We start from the raw sequence: 11,960 nt of genomic DNA, 5'->3' as shown, positions 1-11,960 counted from the left end.
TATTGGCTCCACCGAACCCGGAAGTCCCTCCTCCTTCTGGACGCCCGCGATTTGACGCTCCCTGGAAGGGACCCAATGAGGGATGTTGTGGCGGCGGAGCGGTCTCTGAGGCTCTTCTGTCGCCAGGATCTGCGTCTGTCAGAGCCGCTCCAGAGCGGGCCCACCTCCTGGCCTCTCGCTTGCCCTGCTTGGGGACATCAGGCTTCTTCGGTGTATCAGCACTGTTTACGAGGTGTGGACAGTTTTGTTGATTCCCTTTTCCATTAATTCCCCAGTTGCCAGTACTGACGGTTGGAAAAATTGCCGGATAGTTTTTTACTGAAAGCACAAACTCGAACCAGAGTGTTAGGTTTGAACCCTGGACTGTCCTTTACGAGATGAGTAGTCTTGGCTAGTTAATCACCTCCGTGAACCCCGGGTTTCTCATTTGTAAAATGGGAGTTATAAAAGTGCCTACCTCACAGAATTGTGAAGATTAAAATAAACAGAGCCTGGCACATAGTGTCATGGAGGTTGTTTATTAAGATTCTTGTCATTACTTACGTTTCCCTTCAGCCAGGGAACAACCCTTGCATCTGCCTGTGCTCCGCACTTCACTAGACCTTGAGAAGTTTCCTATTTAACAAAATGCCATATGGATATGGCAAATGGAAAAGTACATGGATTCTTCCCTTTAGGGAAGTGAGTGGGTGATAGTAAAATGTGGTCTTGGTTCATGTCCTAGACGTCGTGGGCTAGGGGCATTTTTGTGTTTATACATTTGTGCTTACACATTTGTCTTAGCTGGAAATAACCCTGGGATATGGAAACAGCCTACTGAAATTAGGGAGGGTGCGGATGAGCAGGGCACAGTGGTGATTCTCCTCTCTTCATAGAAAGGCAATAAAGACCTGTCTTAAGTTATTACTATTATTATCCACCACATTTGTCGTCTTATTCCAAATTCAAAGTAGCAGAAGTAGACTAAGACATCATGTTGCCTCAAGTTTAATTGGAAATTGTGGCAAGTACTTACCAACATTAGCAACAAGTCTTTATTCTTTTAGAGTGGATTTAATTTTTGAAACTTAATAAATCCTCCAGATCAAAACCAGTGACTCAGACTAGGCCAAAAGTGGGCAGGGATAGATTCTACTAATTATCATGTATTTCTCAAGAACTAGCTCTGAAAGCCAATTTCAAAGGAGTTCTAAATATACCTTGAGTAATGGCAGCACTATTTGAAGGTATGTTAACTTTGGAGGGGCTAATACTTTAAAAGACAGTACTAACTTGTGCATATGAATTAAAGTGTTTCTTTAAAAATCAGTTGCATCTCCTGCCAATCATGTAAGTTGAGTACTGATTTGAACTATTTATCAGGATAGGAATAGGCATTTGTTCATTCAAATATTTATCGAGCATTTTAAATGACAGTTACTGTGATAGACCCTGGGGTCTATCAAGTCTGTCAAAGACTAGAAACCAAGTAAGTCAGGTTTTTTTGTTTTTGTTTTTGTTTTTTTGTAGTTTACTTGTTTTTTCCCCTGGTAAAGTGCAGTGTAGGTTCTTTGCCTGTAGTCTTTGAGCCCCACACTCACCTAAACTCTGCCCTTTGATGATGATAGTTGGCCTGAGTCTACAGACTACATTTCTCAGCCTTCCTTGTAAAAAGGCTTTCTGTATGATTCTTCCAAGAAGAAACACAGGCAGAAAATCATAAGGTGGAACACAGGTAAGCTGTTGTTCTTTTCTCTCACTCTCTGCATCTGGTATCCAGGGAGGCATCTGTGCCTTTTAAAAGTCCCAGAGCCAATTGCAGCAGCCCCTCCAGTGGTCCTGCCTTCCCTTTTCCCATCCTCATGTGGCATCCCCACCAGTGAGTTTGCTCTCAGACTTTGATAATACCACCCCCATCCTCTGTTCTACTAGCTCCAGGACTGGTAGCCATTTCCAGCAATTAGGAATTTCTAATTTAATCTCACCTTCCCCTTTGGTCTTCTAGCCTTCAACACCTATGTCAACATTTCCTCATAGCAAATCTGTTTAGAATTTTTTCTAATGATTTCTGTTTTCTTGCCTGGCACCCAAACTAATGAAGATGCAAATGCGTTCTACCTAATAGCATTTACAAAACCACTGGAATCCAGTGGAAGGTTGTTACAGTTTTCACAAAGAAAGGGATATAACTCTGAAATCTGTCTCCCAACCAATGAATTATAAAACACCAGACCCCGTCAGCTCACCTGTAGAGTACTGTACATGCCAGTCAGTAACATCTGTTCATCATGGCAACACAAGGGTCACGAGGGAGTGTGTGTTGTGGGGAAAGGAGGAAGAAGATATTTGGAAAGTCTCCACATATAATCCATACTCTTTGAAAAAAACTTCACTTCAAGGTACTGATTTTAAGGAAGTAATGAGAAATCCATGTAACATTTTACGTATTTCCTCCTAAGGTCCTGGAGAATGACTTCAAAATCTATATATCTAACTGCCTATTGTGTATCTTACTACAATGTCCCTCACAATCTCAAACTTAACAGGGATATAACCTAAATTCATCATCTACCCTTGTGCTCTCAAATACATATATATATTCCACTCCTCCTGAGTTTCCTATTTCAGAGAATAGGATCAATATCCACCCATTTCCTAAATAAGAGACACTCTGTCTCTCCTTCACCCTCCATATCTACTCTGTGACTGTAGCTCTCTCCCTGACCCCAACCCTAACAGAAACCCACATGCTAGTCTTCATTTCTGCAACCACAGTCTAAGAATGATGTGTATCCTGGTTCATATCCTAATTGCCCTACTATTTTCCAGTTTATCAAATTCTTCCTAGAGATTTTTGGAATATTATAATTTTAGCATTTCCAACTCTGCTCACAATTTTTACATGTTTCCTCATCTATAGGGCAGCACTGTCCAATAGAACTTTCTATAATAATGGAAATGTGCTCCTTCACTAACCAATATAGTTGCCACTAGCCCTATGTATCCACTGAGCATTTGAAACCTGGCTGGTGTACCCAAGAAACTGAATTTTTATTTGATTTTAGTTAATTAAATTTAATTAATCATATTTGGCTAGTGGCTACCATATTGGACAGCACAGGTTTAGGTTCAAGAAGGTAAATATCTACACCACTTAGCATTATATGCTGAGCAATGCTCTGCCACCCTGCCCAGCCTAATTCTGTTCTCCTTTATAAACCCCATCTTCCAGGCATATTAAAGTTTTTGTCTTTTTTCTTCAACCATGCCTTCTTTCTTGTATATTTTATGAAGTTATAATTAAGTAAGAGAAAAAATCTCCTAAAATAAAGAGGCCCCAAAATGACTTTTTAAAAAATACAACATTTGGTTAGTAGAACTTTTTAGGAAAGCACTAAAGGTAAAATGAATGTCAGAATCTGCTGGTAACTTCTGCTTTCTGCCAGTGCCTTGTAAAAAACACACTCAATAGATGTCACCGATAAACATCGGTGAACCTGTTTATTTGAGCTAACTCTCTCTAAGTTAGCTGAGCTTTGTTGGAAAGATTGGTTGTGAGTAGCTGTGTTGGGGAGAAATAGGAGACTGCCAGTTAGTATTCTGCTTCTACATCATTGTTAGAAATTCGTTTATGGTTATTAGGTGCAGAAAGTTTCCAAGTCTGTATTTTTTTTTCCTGCTCATTTGCTAAGATCTGGTGCAGCTGTGGCACAAGAGAATATTTAATAAGGATTGTGTGTCAAATACATGGACTACCTAAGAAACAGGGATGAAGATTGTTTTTCTTATCACTTGTCAATAGATTTTTTAAAGGATATTGTGATTACATTAAAATATATTAAAGCATTGGTTTCCTAGAATATGAAGTAAGAAGAGATATATTTCAGAGACTATATGTCAAATGGAAATGTGTAGAAAATTGAATAAGTTTGATTTATTTGGGGAATTTGCACAAAACATCCCTTTTGTCTTTTCAAAACAACCAAAACTGAGAGGAAAGTGAGAAAAGGCAAGGTGAAAAAAGTAAAACAATACAGACTTCATAATGTCAATACATTTCACTGAATAGGTGAAGAAAGCTATTTAAATGTTGGTTAATGTAATGCTAATTTGCTGTATTATTTACAGAAAATCAGTTCTGTTAGAGAGCACAGAATAGGATGGATGAATCCCGTAGGATGTGGTAAGTATAGATAATGAGAAAGCGGGTAGATTGTGAGACATGGGCAGAGTTCATAAGATGTGCTAAAAATAGATACTAAGTAACCTGAGAGATGTAAAGCTAGATAGACTAAGTGAAATATATGATGGAACAAGCAAGAGTGTTGTTTATAGATGGAAAGGGATGGAAAGACCAAACCATGATCATGTCACCTCTAGGCTGACAGCCATGTTGTTGTGGGATCATTGAGCACAAAGGTCCAGAAAGAATTCTTGAGACATCTTACAGTCTCTTGTTTAAGTAGCACTGGGACAGGACCTGTGGGCAGAAAGAGCTGCACTTTTGCTGTATAAAACTGGTGGTTATGTGCTTAGTGTTCAAGGGGGAGGGGATATGCAGGGCATATTAGATCATAAATGTCTTCTTCAAATTTTTACTTGTAAAATTACTTTCCCTAGATTTCTCTAGTGCTTATCATTCAGTTCGATATTAATTATTGGTAAGATTTACAGGCAGTCATGAGACCCTTTAAGAATGTAGCAACCAGCATGTATTTGATCCTTATTGAAATTATGCAGACTGTAGGTCAGCCTTCTGGACCAGAAGTGAACATTTTTCTGCTTCTAAAATTAATCAGTGTCACTGTTACATGGGCCACCCATGGTCATATTCTGGACCCAAATGTACTCTACCTAGAAATTGCTGATAATACCTATAGCTGTTGGCTATTGGCTAACTGACAAACTGAAGCTATGGCCAAGAATATTTGCCACTGCTTCTCTTTAACAGAGTAAGTGTCTATCATTGGCCCCAGGCACCTTCTCTCTGGTGACCTCCCTGCCTAAATGTCAGTCTGTCCCTAGGTCCTCAGTGAGGAAGGCTAATGCAGCAGACACAGAGAGAGAGAGAGAGAGAGAGCGCACACATATGAACATTGCATAACTTGGGACTTATGGAATGCAGTCCTTCCCACTTGGACCCTATCCTAAGTGTGGTAACTTACCCCATCTCTTTCTTCTTGCTTTAAAGGGATGTATGATTTGAGAATCTCTGTTTGGTCTGTGAGCCTGTGTATTCTGTGACTCCTGGGATAGCTTGGCTTATAGTGTACTTGGAGGCGACCATTGCATCAAGGTAATTTGCCATGACATCTAGAGGAAATTTAGAAAAATAACAACATGGGTTTGTAGAGCATAAGCTAAAGTAGTATAAGAAGGGGAAAGGAAGGCGGTCACAAATTGTATTCATTATATAGTAAAAGAAAAAATAGGCAAGTAAAGGACAAACCAAAAGATAAAATGTGGGAAAGATTTCTTTTTTCTAAATTGATTAGTGGAAAAGAGAAGACAAAAACAGGGTTTTGACAGTGTTGTATATATGCCATTGATAACCAATTATACTTTATTTATCACTGTGACCAAAATCACTGTGTCAGAGGTAAATACAACAAAATCCAAATGAAGGCAAATGAACTTTGAACAAGTGGACTAGTCCCAGAATTTTTTTTTTTTTAAAGTAAGCTCCAAGCCCAATGTGGGACTTGAGCTCATGACCCTGAGATCAAGACCTGGGCTGAGATCGAGTCAGATGCTTAACTGACTGAGCCACCTGGGTGCCCCAGAAACTCTTTTTTATTCATTCTACATAGTATTGCAGTAGTTTGTGGGTTTTTTTAAATGCTTGTTACATTTTAAAGCACTTGAACTATCAAGAAAAGAAAAAAGAGTCTTTAAAAATACTTATAATTAGGAGGAAATGCATATATTGTAGTACTTTCTATAAAAGTTTTTATTATTTCTGTACAATTTCTGAAATAGTTCCTGTAAATCAATTCCTATTTAAAAACACTAAAAGTGCAAGTATTTTAAAGATCTGTGAGATAAAAGACTTGCTAAGTAAAATATCCCTTTGAAATGAAAGTAATTTATTCCTAATTTATTTCTTTTATATTTTCTTTAGCAAGTCTCTGTGTCTGTATGTATTACAGAAAATGTTGCATTAAAAACTTGTCTAAGTGAAATACATACAAGAGCATGTAGGATTTTCTCTAAGAAGATTATCATACAATTACTTACGTAGATGAAATTGGTTCTGAAGCAAACACTTCATGGAGCTTATTTTGTGGTTTTTAAAAGAATATGAAATTTTGGGACGTAGTTTATTTAAACTAATAGCCTCAATGCATTATCCTGTTTTTTGTTTGTTTTTACAACTTAATTCTTACTTTGAAGTTGAATATTCTCTCCCTCCAGAATTTGAAATGGTAAAAACAATTAGAAAAAGAAAGTGCATTCTGTGATGAATCAAAAATAAAACCCATATTTAAAGAGTGTTGGTATAATATCATCATTAAGTGCTGTTTATTTTTTTAATGATCTATTTAGGATTTTAAATGTATCATTTTATAACCAAAAAAATAAAAGGTAGAAGATCTGTTCTCAGAATTTACAAAGTGCTACTGAACTTCATACCATTTAAAAAAATTATTATTATAAAGAAAGGCAATATCGTGGAAATTTGGATAAGAAAAATACTAAAAATTATTTTTGTGACTTTATACCAAACTACCATAAAGATAGATTTAGTTGTATACATTCTTTAAAGCACGTGACATATTTTTGTTGCCATTGGAAATATTGTAATTTTTACAATATTTGGAATTAAATTTCTGAATTCCATTTTTTTTTTTTTTTGAGGGAGAGAGAGAGAGAGAGAGAGAGAAAGCACGCAAGCAGGGGGGAGGAACAGAGAGAGAGGGAGAGGCAGGCTCCCCACTGAGCATGGAGCCCAATGCAGGGCTCCATCCCAGGACCCTGAGATCTGGACCTGAGCCAAAGGCAGACAGACGCTTAATCGACTGAGCCACCCAGGCGCCCCTAAATTTCTGAATTCCAAAGAATTAAGTTTCAAATGAATATGAAAAGGCAATCCTAATAAAGATATTAAAAGCAAATTATGGCTAGCATGCTAAATCTGTTTCATATTATAAATGAGTGCATCCAAATGAAATCACTGGAGTCACACTTTATTCTCCATTCCCAGCATTCTCCTCTGGGCATTTATGTCAGATGACTTAGGAATGTGCAGAATTAGTAGTTCCTGGCCAGTCATTGGTTATTCAGCATTCTCTCTGATTTGAATTAGCTCTATGTTTTTTTTTCTCCCATCCATTTATAGGTCATATGTACAATAAATCGAAGTATGTTGATCCTAATGAAATTTAGCAGAGAAAAACAGCTTTGGCCATTGGCCTCACAAATTTGAAAATCTTTACTCAGGGGGAAAAAATGGACACTTCCTCATTCTGGATAGGAGCTAGATTCTAACATAAATTTCTGAGTGTAATAGTTTTGCTATTCTACTAAAGGCTTGATCTTGCATATGGTAAAACATTTCTCTCAAGCCAAAATGTGCAGTTTCACATTTGTAGTACTATATTCCTGCTCAGTAAGTAAAATAATTCAGAAAAACTGGAAATGATATTATGAAGAAGCAACTGTCTCATATCTGTAGCTAAGTCTAGATTGGTTTTTGCTGAAAACAGATATAGTAGGAGGGAAAAGTACGTAATTCTGTACACGTGTATATACATATATGCACATATGTATATATGCAATAATATAATTTGGAAAAATTTGCTTATTATGTATAGGAAGATTACCTTATATTTAGAATACTGAGGGGCGCCTGGGTGGCACAGCAGTTAAGCGTCTGCCTTCGGCTCAGGGCGTGATCCCGGCGTTATGGGATCGAGCCCCACATCAGGCTCCTCTGCTATGAGCCTGCTTCTTCCTCTCCCACTCACCCTGCTTGTGTTCCCTCTCTCGCTGGCTGTCTCTATCTCTGTCGAATAAAAAGAAAAAAAAATCTTAGAATACTGAATAAGCAGGACTTGTAGTGTACATTCATCAAACAAATTAATTTTTTCCATTACCCTTTCTGTGAGGCTGCTTCTTCTCTGATCCCCGGATGAAAATTATAGCAGTCTTCATGTTTTTTCTGGTCGTTCTTAGATATTAGAAAGAGTTATGTGATTAAACTTCAGTCTCAGTTTAACCATCACAATATAAGGTGATAATTTAAATCTGGCTTTTGAGTTTAAGGCTTGTCTCCTTGCCCATCTCCAGGCGAGTTGCAGGCCTGAAGCTACCAGTCCAGGAGGTAGAGAAAGGAGAGTACAGTTTTCTGCTTCTCTCTTTCACCGCAAGGATGCTCCAGCTCCATCTTGGTTAGGCCTACCGTCCCTCCCAAGGTTGGAGTGTGGGGACAGAGGGAATTTAATGGAAGTGGCTTACAAGAACATTTACAACTAAACTAGTACTGTATTCATGATCTAGCATTGGCACTTTCTGGACTTGGTAGATGTTTAAAATGGACTCTTTTTCTCATAAGCATTTTCATGGGTTCTTCCAAGACCCACTCCACTCTCCACATGGGTTCCAGTACAAGAGCTAATACATTTCGTCTTGCTGGTCCTTGGGTTTATTTACGTAGCTTCTTTCTGCAGAGGACTGTTCACCCTTCTGGGTCATGCTTTTGGGTATAACCTAAAAAGACCCCATGCTGGCTTTCTTAAGTGAGTGGTCCATATTTGGTTCATGGGAAAACCATGTTGTTTGCCCCCAGGGGACTCTGGGAGCAGTGTTTTACTACTGGAATTCAGGAAAAGCAGAAACCCTGTTACAGAGTGACCACTCTACACAGCCACATTACCTCTTCTTATCTTTGCCCTCTGAGCAACTAGCCAGTCATTCTCTAACTTTTTGGATTTCCTGAATGAAAAATAAACACTCCCATGTCCCCCAGACCTTAAGTTCTCCCAATGGTTTTCTTAAAGTCTCCTCTTTTGATTTAGGGTGAAGAGGGACTACTACCTACTTCTCTTCCTCAAGGGGAAGGGTGCTATCACAACATAACAATAGTGATTCCCAAAAACTTTCTCCTCCAATCTCTAATTCTTAATCATTTGAGACTATTAAAGTGGGTAAAGTCATTCAGTGTATTATAGCCAACTACCCTCAACTGTTTTGTACAAGTCCTTACAGGGTGGTTATGATCTTCACTGTGGAATGTTGAATTTACTCTTTTGGGGTCCTAACCAAAACTTCACAAGTCCTGTTTTACATTAACTGAAAGATGTCCTTTTATATATGTAAATTAATTTTTTGTATATAGTAAGCATTTTGTTTTGAGATAATTATAGGCTCTCATGCAGTTGTAGGAAATAATACAGAGAGATCCAGTGATCCTTTACCCATTTCCCCCCAGTGGTAACATTTTGCAAAACTATATACAACGTCACAACCAGGATATTGACATTGATAGAACATTTCCATCACCATGGGGTCCCTCTTTATATTTTTATATATTTATATTAATTTATATTAGTAATTGTAATTATTATTAAATTAATAATTTGTATTTATAGCAATTCCACTCCCGCCTCCTCCTCAACTCCTGGAAACCACTAATCTGTTCTCCATTTCTATAATTTTATCATGTTGAGATTTCATTTATCAAAATTTATCAAACATTTATCATGTTTGAGATTATCTTTTTACACTCAGCATGATTCTCTGGAGATTCATCCAGATTGTTGTGTGTATCAATAGTTTATTCCTTTTTTATTGCTGAGCGGTGTTCCATGATGTGGATGTACCATAATTTGTTTAATCATCCTTGTGCCGTAGGATGTCTGATGATATGATTGATGAAGGACATGTAGTTTGTTTCCAGTTTCTGTTGCTACGCGTTAAGACTGCTGTAAACATTCATGTGAGGTTTTTGTGTGAATATAAGTCTTCATTCCTTTGGGGTAAATGCCTGGAATACAATTACTGTGTTGTATAACAGTTGCATGTTTAGTTTTTAAAGAAACCGCCAAACTGTTTTCCAGAGCATCTGTATCATTTTATATTCCCACCAGAAGTGTATGAGTAATTCACTTTTCTCCACATCCTTGCTGGCATTTGACAGTGTCACTATTTATTATTTTACCCATTCTGATATATATTGTGTGTGTGGTTTATATAGCATCCTGATGAGGTATAGAACATTGTAGACACATTCTTTATTTTGAAATGAAGAAACTTTCTAATGTTACCAAAACCATATCATTGTGGTTTTTATTTGCATTTCCTTAATGAACATCGTTTCATGTGCTTATTTGCCATCCATGTATCTTTTTTGGTGAAATGTCTCTTCATGTCTCTTGCTCATGTACTAATTGGATTGTTTGTTTTATACTATTGAGTTTTGAGAGTTCTTTATATATTCTAGGTATCAGTCATTTGTTAAATATGTGATTTCAGATATTTTTTCCCAATCTATACCTTGTCTTTTTTTTCCTCTTGCCAGAGTCTTTTACAAAGTGAAGGTTTTAATTTTGGTGAAGTCTAAGTTTTATTTTTATGGATTATACTTTTGTTGTAAGTAGTAGCTAACATTTTCTGTATAGAAATAAATGCATTCTCTCTTTCCTTCACCTCCCATGTCCAAACCATCAGTAGTTCCTGTAAGAAACACTTCCAAAACAGAACCTAAATATGTCACTTTTCTCCATTTGTACAGCTATCTCCCAGGTTTAGATCACCATCATCATGAGAAAGTTCCCCTTTCTACTTCCTCCCCTTAATTTAAAACTGTAAATCGTATTATCTGTCTCTAACTTAAGATCCTCCAGTTTTCCATTAGGCTTAGAACAAAATCCAAACTCTACCACAGCCAGTGAGGACTTGCCACATCTGGCCCGCCTAGCTTCTGTGACCTCACACTGGGGCACTAACCTCTGACCTCCCTTCATCTTATGTTGGTGCGCTAAACTACAACCATGCTCCCTTCTATTTGTCCCTCAAACACAACAAGCTTCTTCACACTTTTGGCCCTTGCATTTGCCCCCCACTGTTTGTAGGCCTAGCTTCTCCTCATTCAGGTCACTCCACAGTTCAGAGGCTAACTGCTACAAGATGCCTTCACTGATGGCCCTATTTAAGGAAGTTTGCTTTTCTCGTGTCATTTTATGTCATGACTGTTGTATTATCTTTTTTGTTGCACTTTACTGGCTGGAGTTATATGTTTAATTTGTCTCCCCCCACTCAAAGGTAATCTACCATGGCAATGCCCTTGCCTGTGCGTCACGCCTCAAACACCTAGCACATGGGGTCACTCAGTTAATACTTATTAAATGTTGAACACTTCCATTTCTTTTTCAAAAAGCACGTTTCCTTTTGAGTTTTCAACTGCTGGTAAATTCAATATGTCCTCAAAAGGGACTATTTATAATATTGCTAATTACTTAAGGAATCAAAGAAGAGTTGAGTTCTGATTTCTGATCAATCCAACTCATACTACTACCATGTCCTTTATTCAGGTTGCATGAAGTGCACAGACATAATGTAGAACAAAACATATCTCAAATGTATCTTGATTCTAACTACAAGAGAGCATACTGTTACTGTGTTTTCACAAGCTCCAAAAACTGGAAATTCCTATCCTTTGACTTACCAGTAATTCTGTGATTTACCCTAGGCAAGTCTGAACAGGTCTTTACAGCTTAGTTATAATATAACACGAGCTTACCTCATCAAGATACTATGTTGAACAGTTTCTATTTATTACAAGTACTGTGTGATTTTTGTGTCTATATTAGTGTGGAGCACACATTTATTATATGATGGTATCAAAAGACTGCATGCCATGAAGGATGCCACATTCTTGGAGATACTAGAGGGATTATACTGCATGTGACAAATTAATTTTGGGGATTGTGTCAGAGTTAAAATAAAGATAAATTTGGAATTTAGCTAGACTGAAAAAATTG

General features: G+C 37.5%; 1 long non-coding RNA gene across 1 annotated transcript in view; it reads left to right on the top strand.

The window, feature by feature from the left end:
- LOC130543335 (uncharacterized) overlaps positions 1-11,960 on the top strand; it is a 51,987-nt gene continuing 40,027 nt past the window's right edge. Inside the window, exons 1-2 of the long non-coding RNA XR_008958607.1 lie at positions 1-232; positions 5,171-5,275. This is a non-coding gene — a long non-coding RNA (uncharacterized LOC130543335). The remainder of the gene's footprint in view (positions 233-5,170; positions 5,276-11,960) is intronic.

The sequence above is a fragment of the Ursus arctos genome, unplaced genomic scaffold (genome assembly GCF_023065955.2).
Source record: "Ursus arctos isolate Adak ecotype North America unplaced genomic scaffold, UrsArc2.0 scaffold_11, whole genome shotgun sequence".
Taxonomy (NCBI): Eukaryota; Metazoa; Chordata; class Mammalia; order Carnivora; family Ursidae; genus Ursus; species Ursus arctos.
Note: the sequence above shows the minus strand (reverse complement) of the source record. Positions and strands in the feature narration are given on the sequence as shown.